This window comes from Molossus molossus, unplaced genomic scaffold (assembly GCF_014108415.1).
Source record: "Molossus molossus isolate mMolMol1 unplaced genomic scaffold, mMolMol1.p scaffold_m16_p_5, whole genome shotgun sequence".
Taxonomy (NCBI): domain Eukaryota; kingdom Metazoa; phylum Chordata; class Mammalia; order Chiroptera; family Molossidae; genus Molossus; species Molossus molossus.
In genome coordinates this window covers 61,176,358-61,188,927 of record NW_023425388.1, presented here as the reverse complement: position 1 = coordinate 61,188,927, position 12,570 = coordinate 61,176,358, and the positions used below count along the sequence as shown (strand labels likewise).

The 12,570-nt window shown below is 36.2% G+C and overlaps 1 protein-coding gene across 7 annotated transcripts in view; it reads right to left on the bottom strand.

Annotated features, from left to right (window-relative positions):
* Positions 1-12,570, bottom strand: part of ZNF148 (zinc finger protein 148) — a 146,099-nt gene that overhangs the window by 81,128 nt on the left and 52,401 nt on the right. For all 7 annotated transcript variants that reach the window (XM_036243885.1, XM_036243886.1, XM_036243887.1 and 4 more), the window contains one exon: positions 3,492-3,627. The gene's annotated coding sequence lies outside the window, so the exon portion shown is untranslated. The remainder of the gene's footprint in view (positions 1-3,491; positions 3,628-12,570) is intronic.

Here is a 12,570-nt window from a genome sequence, read left to right as displayed (position 1 = left end):
GAAACTATGCTATGCCCTTTGATGATTTTTAAATTGCTATTATTTTAAAAACAAAATTTTTTTTATTGATTTTTAGAGAGAGAGGAAGGGAGACAGTGAGAGGGAGCGAGAGACAGAAACATTGATGAGAGAACACTGGTCGGTTTGGCTCAGCTGTTAAGAGCATCGGCCTGCGGTCCAGAGAGACCCGGTTTCGGTTCCCGCTAAGGGCATGTACCTCAGTTGCAGTTTGTCCCCTGCCCTGGTTGGTCATGCGGGTGGCAACCACTCGATGTGTCCCTTTCACGTCAATGTTTCTCTCTCTCTCTCTCTTCCTCTCTCTCCCTCCCACTCTATCTGAACAAAAAATGGAAAAAATGTCCTCGGGTGAGGATAAAAAAAAAGAAAGAAAGAAAGAAAAAGAAAACACTGATGAGAGAGAACACTGACTGGCCGCCTCCTGCATGCCCCTCACTAGGGATTGGACCTGACCGGGAATCAAACTGGCGACCTCTTGGTGCATGGGTAGTCACTCAAACAGTGAGCCACACCAGCTGGGAAAATTGCTACTATGTTTAAAACATCCTAACAGGAGCATCATTTTTAATAAAGACAACCAAACAAAAATGTACTTCTGATTATTGCTAGCAACAACAAAAGATGTTTAATAAGAGAATTTACAGGTATCTTAGACAATATGACAACTAAGAACAACCTGTGATCATTTTTTCACCACAAGAAAATTTATATAATGCCAACGTTAATAGGCATTTCTATATGCCTGAAGTTCCCCTTCAAAAAAAGCAAAATATAAACATATTCTATATTCCAAATACTCATCACCCAAGCCTTCTAAAACAATGTAACGACAAGAAAATAGTGATATTTACAAATATTAAAATATCAAATTTATGGCAACTCAAACTGTTTAAGACACAGATATAATTTATCTTTAAAAAGTGTGGGGGCGGGGGGTATAAAAAGGCCCAAGTAAAAGAGAACCCTACATTCTGCTTAATTTAGTTGTTTCATCCATCTCATTTTATGCCAAAAATTCAAACATTAATATTAAAAATACTGCCCTGGCCAGCTGGGCTCAGCAGTTAGAGCTTCAGCCAGTGGACCAAAGAGTCCTGGGTTCGGTTCCCGCTAAGGGGACGTACCTCAGTTGCAGTTTGTCCCCAGCCCCAGTTGGGGTCATTCGGGTGACAACCAATCGATTTATCTCTCTCACATCAATGTTTCTCTCTCTCTTCTTCCCTTTCTCCTTCCCACTCTTTCTGAAGATAAATGAAAAAAAAAAAATATCCTCAGATGAGGATGAAAAAATAATTAAAATATATATATATTTTAAAAATACTTATTCTATTAGAAAATTGAATTTTCTACAGTCTTGTATAAAAGGAATATCAAAAATATTTCTTAAAACAAACTTCCCACCCAGGGCAGGGTGGCTCAGTTGGTTGGAGCATCACCCAGTACACTGGAAGGTGAAGGGTACGATTCCAAGTCAGGTCGCATACCTAGGTTGCAGGTTCAGTCCCTGGTCAGGGAGTGTTCAGGGTGTGTACAAGAGACACCCGGTTGATTTATCTCTCACATCAATGTTTGTTTCCTCCCCACTTCTAAAAATCAATTTTAAAAAAACTTCCCTGTACACTATGAACAAACATTAAATGCCTACAGTTTTGTTTGTCTGTTTTTTTAATCCTCACTTGAGAATCTTTTTCCATTGATTTTTTTTTAAGGACAGAATGGGAAGGAGGGATGGAGGGGAGAGAGGAAGGGATGGAGGGGAGAGAAGGAGAGAGAGAGAGAGAGAGAAACATCGATGTGAGAGAGACATCATTGATTAGCTGCCTCCTGCATGACCCCGACCAGGGCCAGGTATCGAACTTGCAACTGAGGTATGTGCCCTGGACCGGGAATCAAACCCACAAATCTTAGTCTATGGGCAGATACTCTAACCACCAGCCAGGGCTTTTTTCCATAGATTTTTACAGAGAGAGGAAAGGAGGATGTGAGGGAGAGTGAAACACTGACATGAGAGAGACACATTGAATAGTTGCCTCCCACACGACCCTAGGGGCTAGGGATCGAACCTGCAACCCAAGTACGTGCCCTTGACTAGGAATCAAATGTGAGACCCTTCAGTCTAAGGGCCAATGCTCTAACTGCTGAGCCAAACTAGCCAGAGCATGCCTAAGCTATTTTTAATATGTACTATTATAAATAACCAAGATTCATTCCAGAACAGAAAAGTGCAAACTATTTAATCAACAATTTTTATTTCTTAAACATTAGACAAATGCTCTTACTTTAATACTAATAATTATTACCCTATTTCTGAAGTTCAACAGCACTAAAGATGCATTTACTGTCTAAATGGCAAAAACCTGTCTTATAAGCATTTGTAATCAACTTAAATCAATAGTTCTAGTATAAATAATGTATATAAGTATAAAAATGTGTCAAAACTAACTGCTATTTCAAGTCTCTTCACAAAAATACCAAGGTTAATATATGTTGACAAAATATAACAGAAAATTAACAACTAGTTTCCAAATACGGTATTTACAACAGGGCAAGAACTGTAAGATGTAATGTCAATGAAATACTTTTTGTCTAAAAGGAACTATTTAAAGTATAGAATGTCTTTGGGAATAAGTTGTTCTGATCACATTTAGACATTCAGAATAAAAGACATTTTAGAATTAGAAAGAACCAGTTACCAGAGCATTTACACAATCTTGAGATTATTTACATGGACTTTTCAAATAAATATATTTCTACCTTTTTAAGCCTCTGACACAGTAGTCAAGTCTATATTTTAACTAGTATATGTAATACAAAGGATTACTAAATTATCCACATAACTGCTTTTTTCCCATTAGTGTAGGCAAACATGACAATATGTACAAATGTACAGTAACTGGTATGTTTTTTCACATTTGAACAATTATATGCTAAACACCATTAAATGTGATTAACAGATCTAATCTTCCCATATTTGAAAAAAGTTTCCCTGGAGCCCTGAGTGGTGTGGCTCAGTTGGCTGGACTGTCATCCCATACACCAAGGTGCCGGGTTCAATTCCCAGTCAGGACATGTGCAGAAAACAACTGATCAATGCTTCTCTCTCTCTCCTTCAATTTTTTAGAAAAAGAAAGTAAACAGTTTCCCTGTAAATCCTAGAAAATTTAATGTAGGTATATATGTGTTGATACCCTACATATCTAAAAGGTTAAGAAAGAAAACACCTTCCCACTAAAAGTTCTTAAAATTACATAATAAGACATATTTCTTATGTGCTAAACTAAATTTAAAATCTAAAATAACATAATTCATCAATTTTCTCTTAACACATTTTCAAGAAAAAAATTAAATCCCAAGTTTCTACCAAAGCATAAAGAAACTATTGTACAAACTAAACATGAAATCCTAGCATCCAAAAACTAGTTTCATATCTGAAAGTTTTATTTATGATTATGAAAAACAAGTATTAAAGTTACCTGAGACTAAGGTAAAAATGAAGACTTCAAGGAAGGGAATGCTGGAGAGGTGAAATAGAAATCATGGTTGAGTTTCTACCTTTCATAGGCTTCAGTGACCCTCAATACCACCTTAACCATTTATGCCATCCAATTCCTACAAAAAAGCACAACAAACAAAACACATTATTTACAAAAGAAAAAAATTACTGTACAAATACAACAGGGAGAAACTGGTACCAATAATAAAGTGATCACTCTTTGTAAATAATAAGCTATGCCTTGCCCTGGCCGGTTTGGCTCAGAGGTTAGAGCATTGGCCTGTGGTCCAGAGAGACCCGGGTTCGGTTTCCGCTAAGGACGCGTATCTCGGTTGCAGTTTGTCCCCGGCTCTGGTTGGTTGTGGGGTGGCAGCCACTCGATGTGTCCCTTTCACGTCGATGTTTCTCTCTCTCTCCCTCTTCCTCTCTCTCCCTTCCACTCTTCTGAACAAAAAAAATGGAAAAATGTCCTCGGGTTGAGGATAACAACAACAACAAAAAATTATGCTTGAATGACCAGTGTAATGACTTGTGTGTTTTTTTAAGTCTGAAACTGGGAAAATATAATAGTGGTAAGTAGTAACTGTGATATAACCCTGGCCTTACAAAGAATAATTTGCCTTGATCTGGAGTTTACAGATTCAGAGATACGGGATGTTGAAGGAATTCAGAGGATTATAGACCTAAAGAGTTAGAAAAGAGAAAATAAAGATTAAGAAACCACTTAAACTATTCATATCTGCTTTGTAATGTTTATGAAAGAAAGAAGCAAACAATACGAAGCCTTACAAATATCAAACAGAACTAGTCATGTACAGAATGCATGTGTAATCACAACAGAAAAGATCTAGTTTCAGAAACATAATCAGCAAGGTCATCTTGGACAGGAAAAGCTGACAAAATGAGGAGAATAGTTATAGGAAGACTATGTACCACATTCAAAAAAATAAAAATAAAAACTAAGGCATAAGCTATATACAGGAAGAAAACTTCCTCACAGCAAGTATTTCTGAGCTTAGTAAAAGACTAAAGAGTTTATGGAACTTCCCACCTCAGAGGTCTTTAAAAATAATGGATTCCTATCTATCCAGAATAATTCACATATACTCCTTCACAGGAAGCTTAGAGACCAGATGATATATGAAAACTCCTATGATTTTGTATCAATTTTTATAATAGTGCAAAGGGAAGAATAATCTTTCTTACCTAGAACAAGCCAGTAATTATTCCATCTTTAACTTCAGAGAGTATAATATTAATTCACTTTTTTAAAACATTTCAACATTGTATCCTCCCCCCCCCCTTTATTGATTTTAGAGAGAGAGAGGAAGGGAAAGGGAAAGACAGAAACACTGATGAGAGAGAACATCTATTGGTCACCCCCTGCATGCCCCACACCGGGCACCCGGCCCACAACCGGGGGATGTGCCCTGACTAGGAAGCGATCCGGTGACCTCTTGGTGGTCAACGCTCAACCACTGAGACATATTGGCTGGGCCTTATTTTTAAAAACTAAATTGCGATGAAGCTACTCACCATCAGTACCCTTCTATTTCACAATTTTCCTGAATATCTATTTTTTCCAGATAAACTTTTGTCCCAAAATAAAATTTATTTTCTTTCAATAGGATCAAATCATATATAAACAGTAGTGAAATGGCAAGTAACAATAACCTAGGCAGGAGAAGGGGGAGTCAAAATCCAGAGTTCTTCCAATAAGTTATCTAAAAGGTCCAGTTTTCAATAATACATTATGAGATGTATTTTTTTTAAAGAAAAATGTGACCCATGTTAATGAAAAACATGAATCATTATAAACTATTTCTGAATATCCCTAGATGTTGGTTTAAGCAGACATTTTAAAATATCTATTATAAGTATGTTTAAAGTAAAAAATTTTTCATAATTTTAATTATGAAAACAATCAATAAATAGATTATCAATAAAGGTACAGAAATTATGTAAAAGAACCATATGGAAACTCTGAATTTGAAGAAAAACAAAATATTTACTATAGGATTCAGAAGTGGATTCAAGATAGCAGGAAAAAAAAAATCAATGACTATAAAGACAGACACAATAGTAGAAATTAACCAATCTGAAGAACAGAGAGAAAAAAGGTTGAAGAAAACTGAACAAAGCCCCAGAGACCAACTTACCAACATTTCTGGAATTCCAGAAGGTGAGGAGAGAAAGGGCAGAAAAAATATTTTTCAAATAACATACCAGCCAAAAACATCCCAAATTTAATTTTTTCAAAAGAAATCAAATCTACAGGTCTTAGAAATTCAATGAATTTAAAATAGGATAAAGACAGAGACCACACCTATACACATCATAAGCAAACTGTTGAAAGCAAACTCAGGAAAATCTAGCAAATATAAAGAGAAAAATTACTCAATGTGTGCAGGGAACCATCAACACAATTAAGAGATGACCTTCCATCACAAACAATAAAGGCCATAAGACCATGGCATCACATATTCAAAATGCTTGGGTAAAAGCTATCAACAAAGAAGGCAGCAAAATTGTCCTTCAAAAATGAAAGCATAATATGATCTTAGATACACTAAGGCTGAGAGAAATTTTTTTTGCTAGCAGACCTGCCTAGTAAGAAATACTAAATGAAGTACATGAGCTGAAAGAAAAAAACACCAGGCTCAAATACACAGAAGAATACCCGAAACAGTAAATATGTGAGTTTAAAGACTATAAATATAGTCATGCACCACACAAAACATTTCAGTCAAATGATAGACCACATATATGACAGTGGTCCCTTAAGATTATAATGAACCTGGAAAATTGCATATATTGAGGTAGTAAGCTGTTGTAACATGCCGTACAGATCTATAGCCAAGAAGCAACAGGCTATACCTTATAGCCCAGGTATGTAGTAGACTATCCCATCTAGGTTTGTGTAAATGTACTCACTGTATAATGTTAGTACAACAAAATTGCCTAACACCACATTTCTATGCATGTATCCTCATTATTAAGTGACACATGACTATATTTTTCTCATTTCTTCTCTTAACATCTTTCAAAGATATAAGACTATGTAAAGCAATGATTATAACACTGTACTGCTAGGTTGACAGCATATATAGATGCAATATATGTAACAGCGGCATAGTAATGGAGGAAGAAAATGGAGCTATACTGAGCAAAGTTTCTATATTTTACTGACATTGAGTTAATGTTAACAGTAAGCAGACTGATAAAAATGCACATTGTAAACCCTAGAGTGACCACAAACACAATATTTTCAATTATGTTTAGTAAAAAAAAAAAAAAATTAATATGGCACACTAAGAAATATTTAACACAAAGGGAGGCAGTAAAGAGGCACAGAGGAATAAAAACCATAAGAAATTAAAAACAAATGGCAAATCAACAAATCATCAAACAACAAGTGTTGGCGAGGGTGTGGAGAAAAGGGGACTCTAATACACTGCTGGTGGGAATGCAGACTGGTGCAGCCGCTATGGAAAACAATATGGTGCTACCTCAAAAAATTAAAAATTGAACTTCCATTTGACCCAGTGATCCCACTGCTGGGAATATACCCTAAGAAGCCTGAAACACCAATCAGGAAGAATATATGTACCCCCATGTTCATAGCAGCACTATTTACAATAGCTAAGATCTGGAAACAGCCCAAGTGTCCACCAGTAGACGAATGGATAAAAAAGCTGTGGTACATATACACAATGGAGTACTATGCAGCGGTAAGAAAGCAAGATCTCTTATCCTTTGAGACGACATGGAGGGACCTGGAAAGTATTATCCTAAGTGAAAGAAGCCAAGCAGAAAAAGACAAATACCACATGATCTCACTTATATACGGAATATAATGAACATAACAGTCTGAGGAATACAGTATACCCAGACACATGGAAGTAGGGCACAGACTGACGTCCCTCAGAAGAGGGGATGGGGGGTGGGGGGATGGGAAGAGATAAACCACAGAACTTATATGCATGTATGCATGACCAATGGACATGGACAACTAAGCCGGGGACAGGGTGGAGGGGGTGGGGTGGGGGGTGCCAATGGGGTAAAAAGGTAAAATATCTGTAACAAAAAAAATAAATAAAAATTCATAAAAAAATAAATAAATAATAAAAAATAAAAATAAAATAAAAACAAATGGCAAAATGGCAGATGAAAATCCAACCATGTCTATAATTAAATGTGAATGGTTTAAACAGCCCAGTAGAAAGACAAGAGTTTGTCAGAATAAACAAAACAAACAAACAAACAAACAAGCACTCAATTATATGCTGTCAATAAGAGACATACTTTACATTCAAGATTGAAAGAAAAAGATGGAGGGGATACACTATGGAAACAGTAACCAAAAGAAAGCTAGAGTAGTTATATTAACATTAGACAAAATTGACTTTGAGACAAATATGAGACAAAGAAAGATATAATGGTAAAGATTCAACAAATCAGGAATATATTATAATAATTATAAATGTACATGCACCTAAAAACAAAGCAGTCTTGAAATAATAAAGGCAATACTAACATCATTAAGGAGTAAAAACAAAATCATAGTGGGAGATTTCAATACCCCACTCTAAATAACTGATAGAATAACAGAAAATAAGCAATACAGAAAACTTGAACCACACTATCAACCAACTAGACTTAACTGGCACATATAAAAAACTCTAGCAAACAGAAGAATACATATTGTTTTCAGGCCCACATGAAACATTCTCCAAGATGGACAAAATTCTAGGCCATAAAACAAGTCCCATAAATGTAAATGGACTAAAGTCATACAAAGTATATTCTCCAACCATAACAATTAAATTAGATATCAATTAAATTAGAAACTGGAAATCCTCAAGTGTTTGGAAATTAAACTTTATACTTCTAAATAATATATGGATTGCCCTGCCTGGTGTGGCTCAGCTGGCTATGTCACCCCATGCACTTCGAGGCCCCTGGTTCGATTCCCACTCAGGATATATGCTCAGGTTTAGGGCTTGATTCCTAGGAGAGGGCATGCAGAAGGCAGCCAAGTGATGCTTTTCTCTCACCAATGTTTATCTTTCTCTCTCCCCCTCTCCATTCCTCTCTCTATAAAAAAAATAAATAAATAAATAAAAAAAATCAATAAAAAACATTTATAAGTAAATAAATAAAACGGAAATTAAACTTTACACTTCTAGATAATATATGGGTCAGAGAAGAAATTGAGAGAAATGAGAGAATATATATAACTGAATGAAAATGAAAAACCACATTGAAATCTATGGGATGCAGCTAAAGCAGTACTTAGAAGGAAATGTACAACTTTAAGTATATACAGTATTTGAAAAAGAGTCTCAAATCTGTAACATAAGTCTCCACCTTAACAAAAACAGAAAAAAAGGAAACTTAAATCGCCCTGGCCAGTTTGGCTCAACGGTTGGAGCGTTGGCCCTCAGATTATAGAGTCCTGGATTTGGTTCCTGCTAAGGGCATGTACTCAGTTGCAGTTTGTCCCCAGCTCCAGTTGGGGTCATGTGGGTGGCAACCACTCAAAGTGTCTCTCTCACATCGATGTCTCTCTCTCTCTCTTCCTCCCTCTCTCCCTCCCACTCTATCTGAAGATAAATGCAAAAATGTGCTCAGGTGAGGATAAAAAAAAGGCAAACTAAATCCCAAAACATGCAGGTGAAAAAAAAAATCAGAGCAGAAAGTAATAAAATGCTAAACAGTAAATTAGAGAAAAACTTGGTTCTTTTAAAAATAAATATCAAAATTGAAAAACTTTTAGGTAGACTGACCAAAATCAAAGAGAAAAATAAACACAAATTACTAAAATCAGGAATAAAAGAGGAAATATTACCACTGACCCAAGCAATAAAAAAAAATAATAATAACTATAAGAGAAGGAATATTATAAACAAATTTATGCCAACAAATTAAAGAACTTTTATCAAACAGAAAAATTCCTAAAAAGACAAATGATCAACATTGAGTACAAACAGAAAAATCTGACTATGACCAAAAAAAACTGACTGAATTAGTACTCTAAAATACCCCCCACACCACGCCATCCAAAAAAAAGACCAGGCGCAAATGACTTTACTGATGAACTCCACAAAATAATAAAGGAACAAATACCAATCCTTTATAAACTCCTTCACAAAACAGAAGAGGGCACATTTTGCAGCTCAATCTATAAAGCCACAGTTACCCTGATACCAAAGTCAGAGACATCACAAGAAAACTACACACCAATGTCTGTTCTAAACAAAGCTACCAGAATGCTTACAAAATATTGGTAGACTGAATCCAGCAACATAGAAAAAGGTCTGGCTGGTTTGGCTCAGTGGTTAGAGCATCACACCACAGACCAAAGGATCATGGATTCAATTCCCCATCAAGGGCACATACCTGGGTTTCAGGTTCGATCCCTGATCCCAGTCAGGGTCCTGCAGGAGGCAACCAATAGATGTGTCTCTCTCACATCGATATTTCTCTCTCTCTCTCTCCCCCACTCCCCCTTCCACTTTATCTAAAAAATTCAATGGAAAAATATCCTCTGGTGAGGATTAACAAAAAAAGAAGCCTATATACCATGATCAAGTAGAATTTGCCCCATGAATGCAAAGTTGGTTTAACAGTTGAAAATCAATTAATGTAATACACCTTATTAAGACAATAAAAGACAAAAACTACCTGGTTATCCCAATAAAGGGAAAAAAGCATTTGACAAAACTCAATCTCTATCCCTAGTAAAAATTCCACCAAACTTAACACTAGAAGATAACTTTCTCAACTAGATAAAAAGTATCCATGAAATGTCTACAACATACATCATACTTAATGGTTAAACACCAAATGTTTTTCTTGTAAAAATCATGATGTCTATTTTAACTACTTCTATTCAACAATGAAGGTCCTAGCTAGTAAAATAAACTAAGCAAGCATATATAAATAAATAAAGGCATCCAGATTAGAAAGGAAGAAAAAAATTGTCTTTATTCTCTAGTGATTCTGTATGTATAAATTTCCCAATGAATCCACAAAAAAGCTACAAGAACTAATAAACAAGTGTCAGCAGTCTCAAGAAACAAGTTCAGCCCTGGCCAGATGGCACCGTTGTTAGAAAGTTGGCCCACAGACCAAAGGGTCGCAGGTTCAATTCCCAGTCAAGGGCACGTACCTGGGTTTGATCCCTAGCCCCAACTGGGGCACATACAGGAGGCAACCAACTGATATGTCTCTCACCATCAATGTTTCTCTCTCTCTCTCTCCCCGCTCCCTTCCACCCATACTAAAAAATTCAATGGAAAAAATATCCTCAAAGGAGGATTAACAACAACAACAACAAAATTCAGCAGGTCACAAGATATCAGATCAATAAATAGAAATTAATGGTATTTCTATAGTGAAATGATAGCTTTATATCTTATCTTCCTATGTGAATCCTTTTCTTCCATTATTAGTCCTGATGTCTATTATTCGTATAAGAAATTGTGTGCCCTGGCCAGACTAAGTCAGTTGGAGCATCGCCCCATACACCAAGGGGTCATGGGTTCGACTCCTGGTCGGGATGCGTACAGGAGGCAGGTATTCGATATTTCTATCTCTCTCTTTCCCCTCCCCTTCCTCTCGCTCTGAAAATAAATTTAAAATCCGTTTTTAAAAATTAATCATGGCCCTGGCCAGTTTAGCTCAGCAGTTAGAGCGTCGGCCCATGGACCAATGAGTCTCGGGTTCAATTACAGTCAAGGGCATGTACCTCAGTTGTGGCTCATCCCCAGTCCTAGTCAGGGTTGTGTGAGAGGCATCCAGTCGATGTGTTTCTCTCACATGGATGTTTCTCTCTCTGCCTCACTCCCTCTCTCCCAATCTATCTGAAGATAAACAGAAAAATATCCTCAGCTGAAGATTAAAAAAAAAAATTAATCATGCATATTAATTTTAAAAACACTTCCTTTAGTGAATTCTCTTAATACTATCAATACAAAAATAGGCAGACAAATGAACTGAACAAAACTGATTTCAGAAATGCCTCCCATTAACATGGAAATTTAGTATATGATAAAGTGGCATTTCAAATACGTAGAAAAGAAACACATCATTCAATTAAAACAAGGGGGCAATTCGTTAGCCATCTGGAAAAAATTAAAGCTGAATGTCTACATCCACTGCTTATACTAAATATTTTCTATATAACAAGATTTTAAACCATAAAAAAATATTAGAAAACCTGCATTAACTTTTATTTAAGTACCATAGTTCACTGAATCTAAAATTACTAATCTCAAGATACACAACTATTTTATGTGTCACTAAGAAAGAAAGTAATAATGTCAAACTATAACAAACTAATGATTCATGTCATTCAGAGATGTTATAATGTGGAGGGAACAGTGAGTCCTATAATCAGTGGTAAAGATCTTTTAAACCTTACACAGAAACCTTTCCACCCCTACCTCTGAAGGAAAAGATCATTAAATTCAAGCACAAAAAAATTAAAATTTCTGCCCTGGCCTGTTTGCCTCAGCAGTTAGAGCGCCAGGCCTGTGGACCAGAGAGGCCTGGGTTCGGTTCCTGCTAAGGGCATGTACCTCAGATGCAGTTTGTCCCTGGCCCCAGTTGGGGTCGTGTAGGTTGCAGCCAGTTGATGTGTCTCTCTCACATCTATGTTTTTCTCTCTTTCTTTCCTCCTCTCTCCCTTCCGCTCTTTCTAAAGATAAATGCAAAAATGTCCTCAGGCGAGGATAAAAAACAATTTTTAATTTCTATAAGGCAAAAACAAAAACAAAATAAAAAGATAAGCAGAAACACAGTGAAAATAACCTGCCTAACAAATGACAAGGAGCTCAACATGACCAAAGAGATCACTGAAAATACTTGTAGTCAATAATAATGAAAAAAGTGTTCAAATTCACTTATAATAGAAATCTGAAAAGCAATACTAAACAACAAAAATTTGAGAAATAGCCCTGGTCAGTTTTGCTCAGCAGCTAAGAGTATCAGCCCACACACCAAAGAGTCTCGGGTTCACTTCCCACTCAAAAGCATGTACCTCAGTTTCAGGT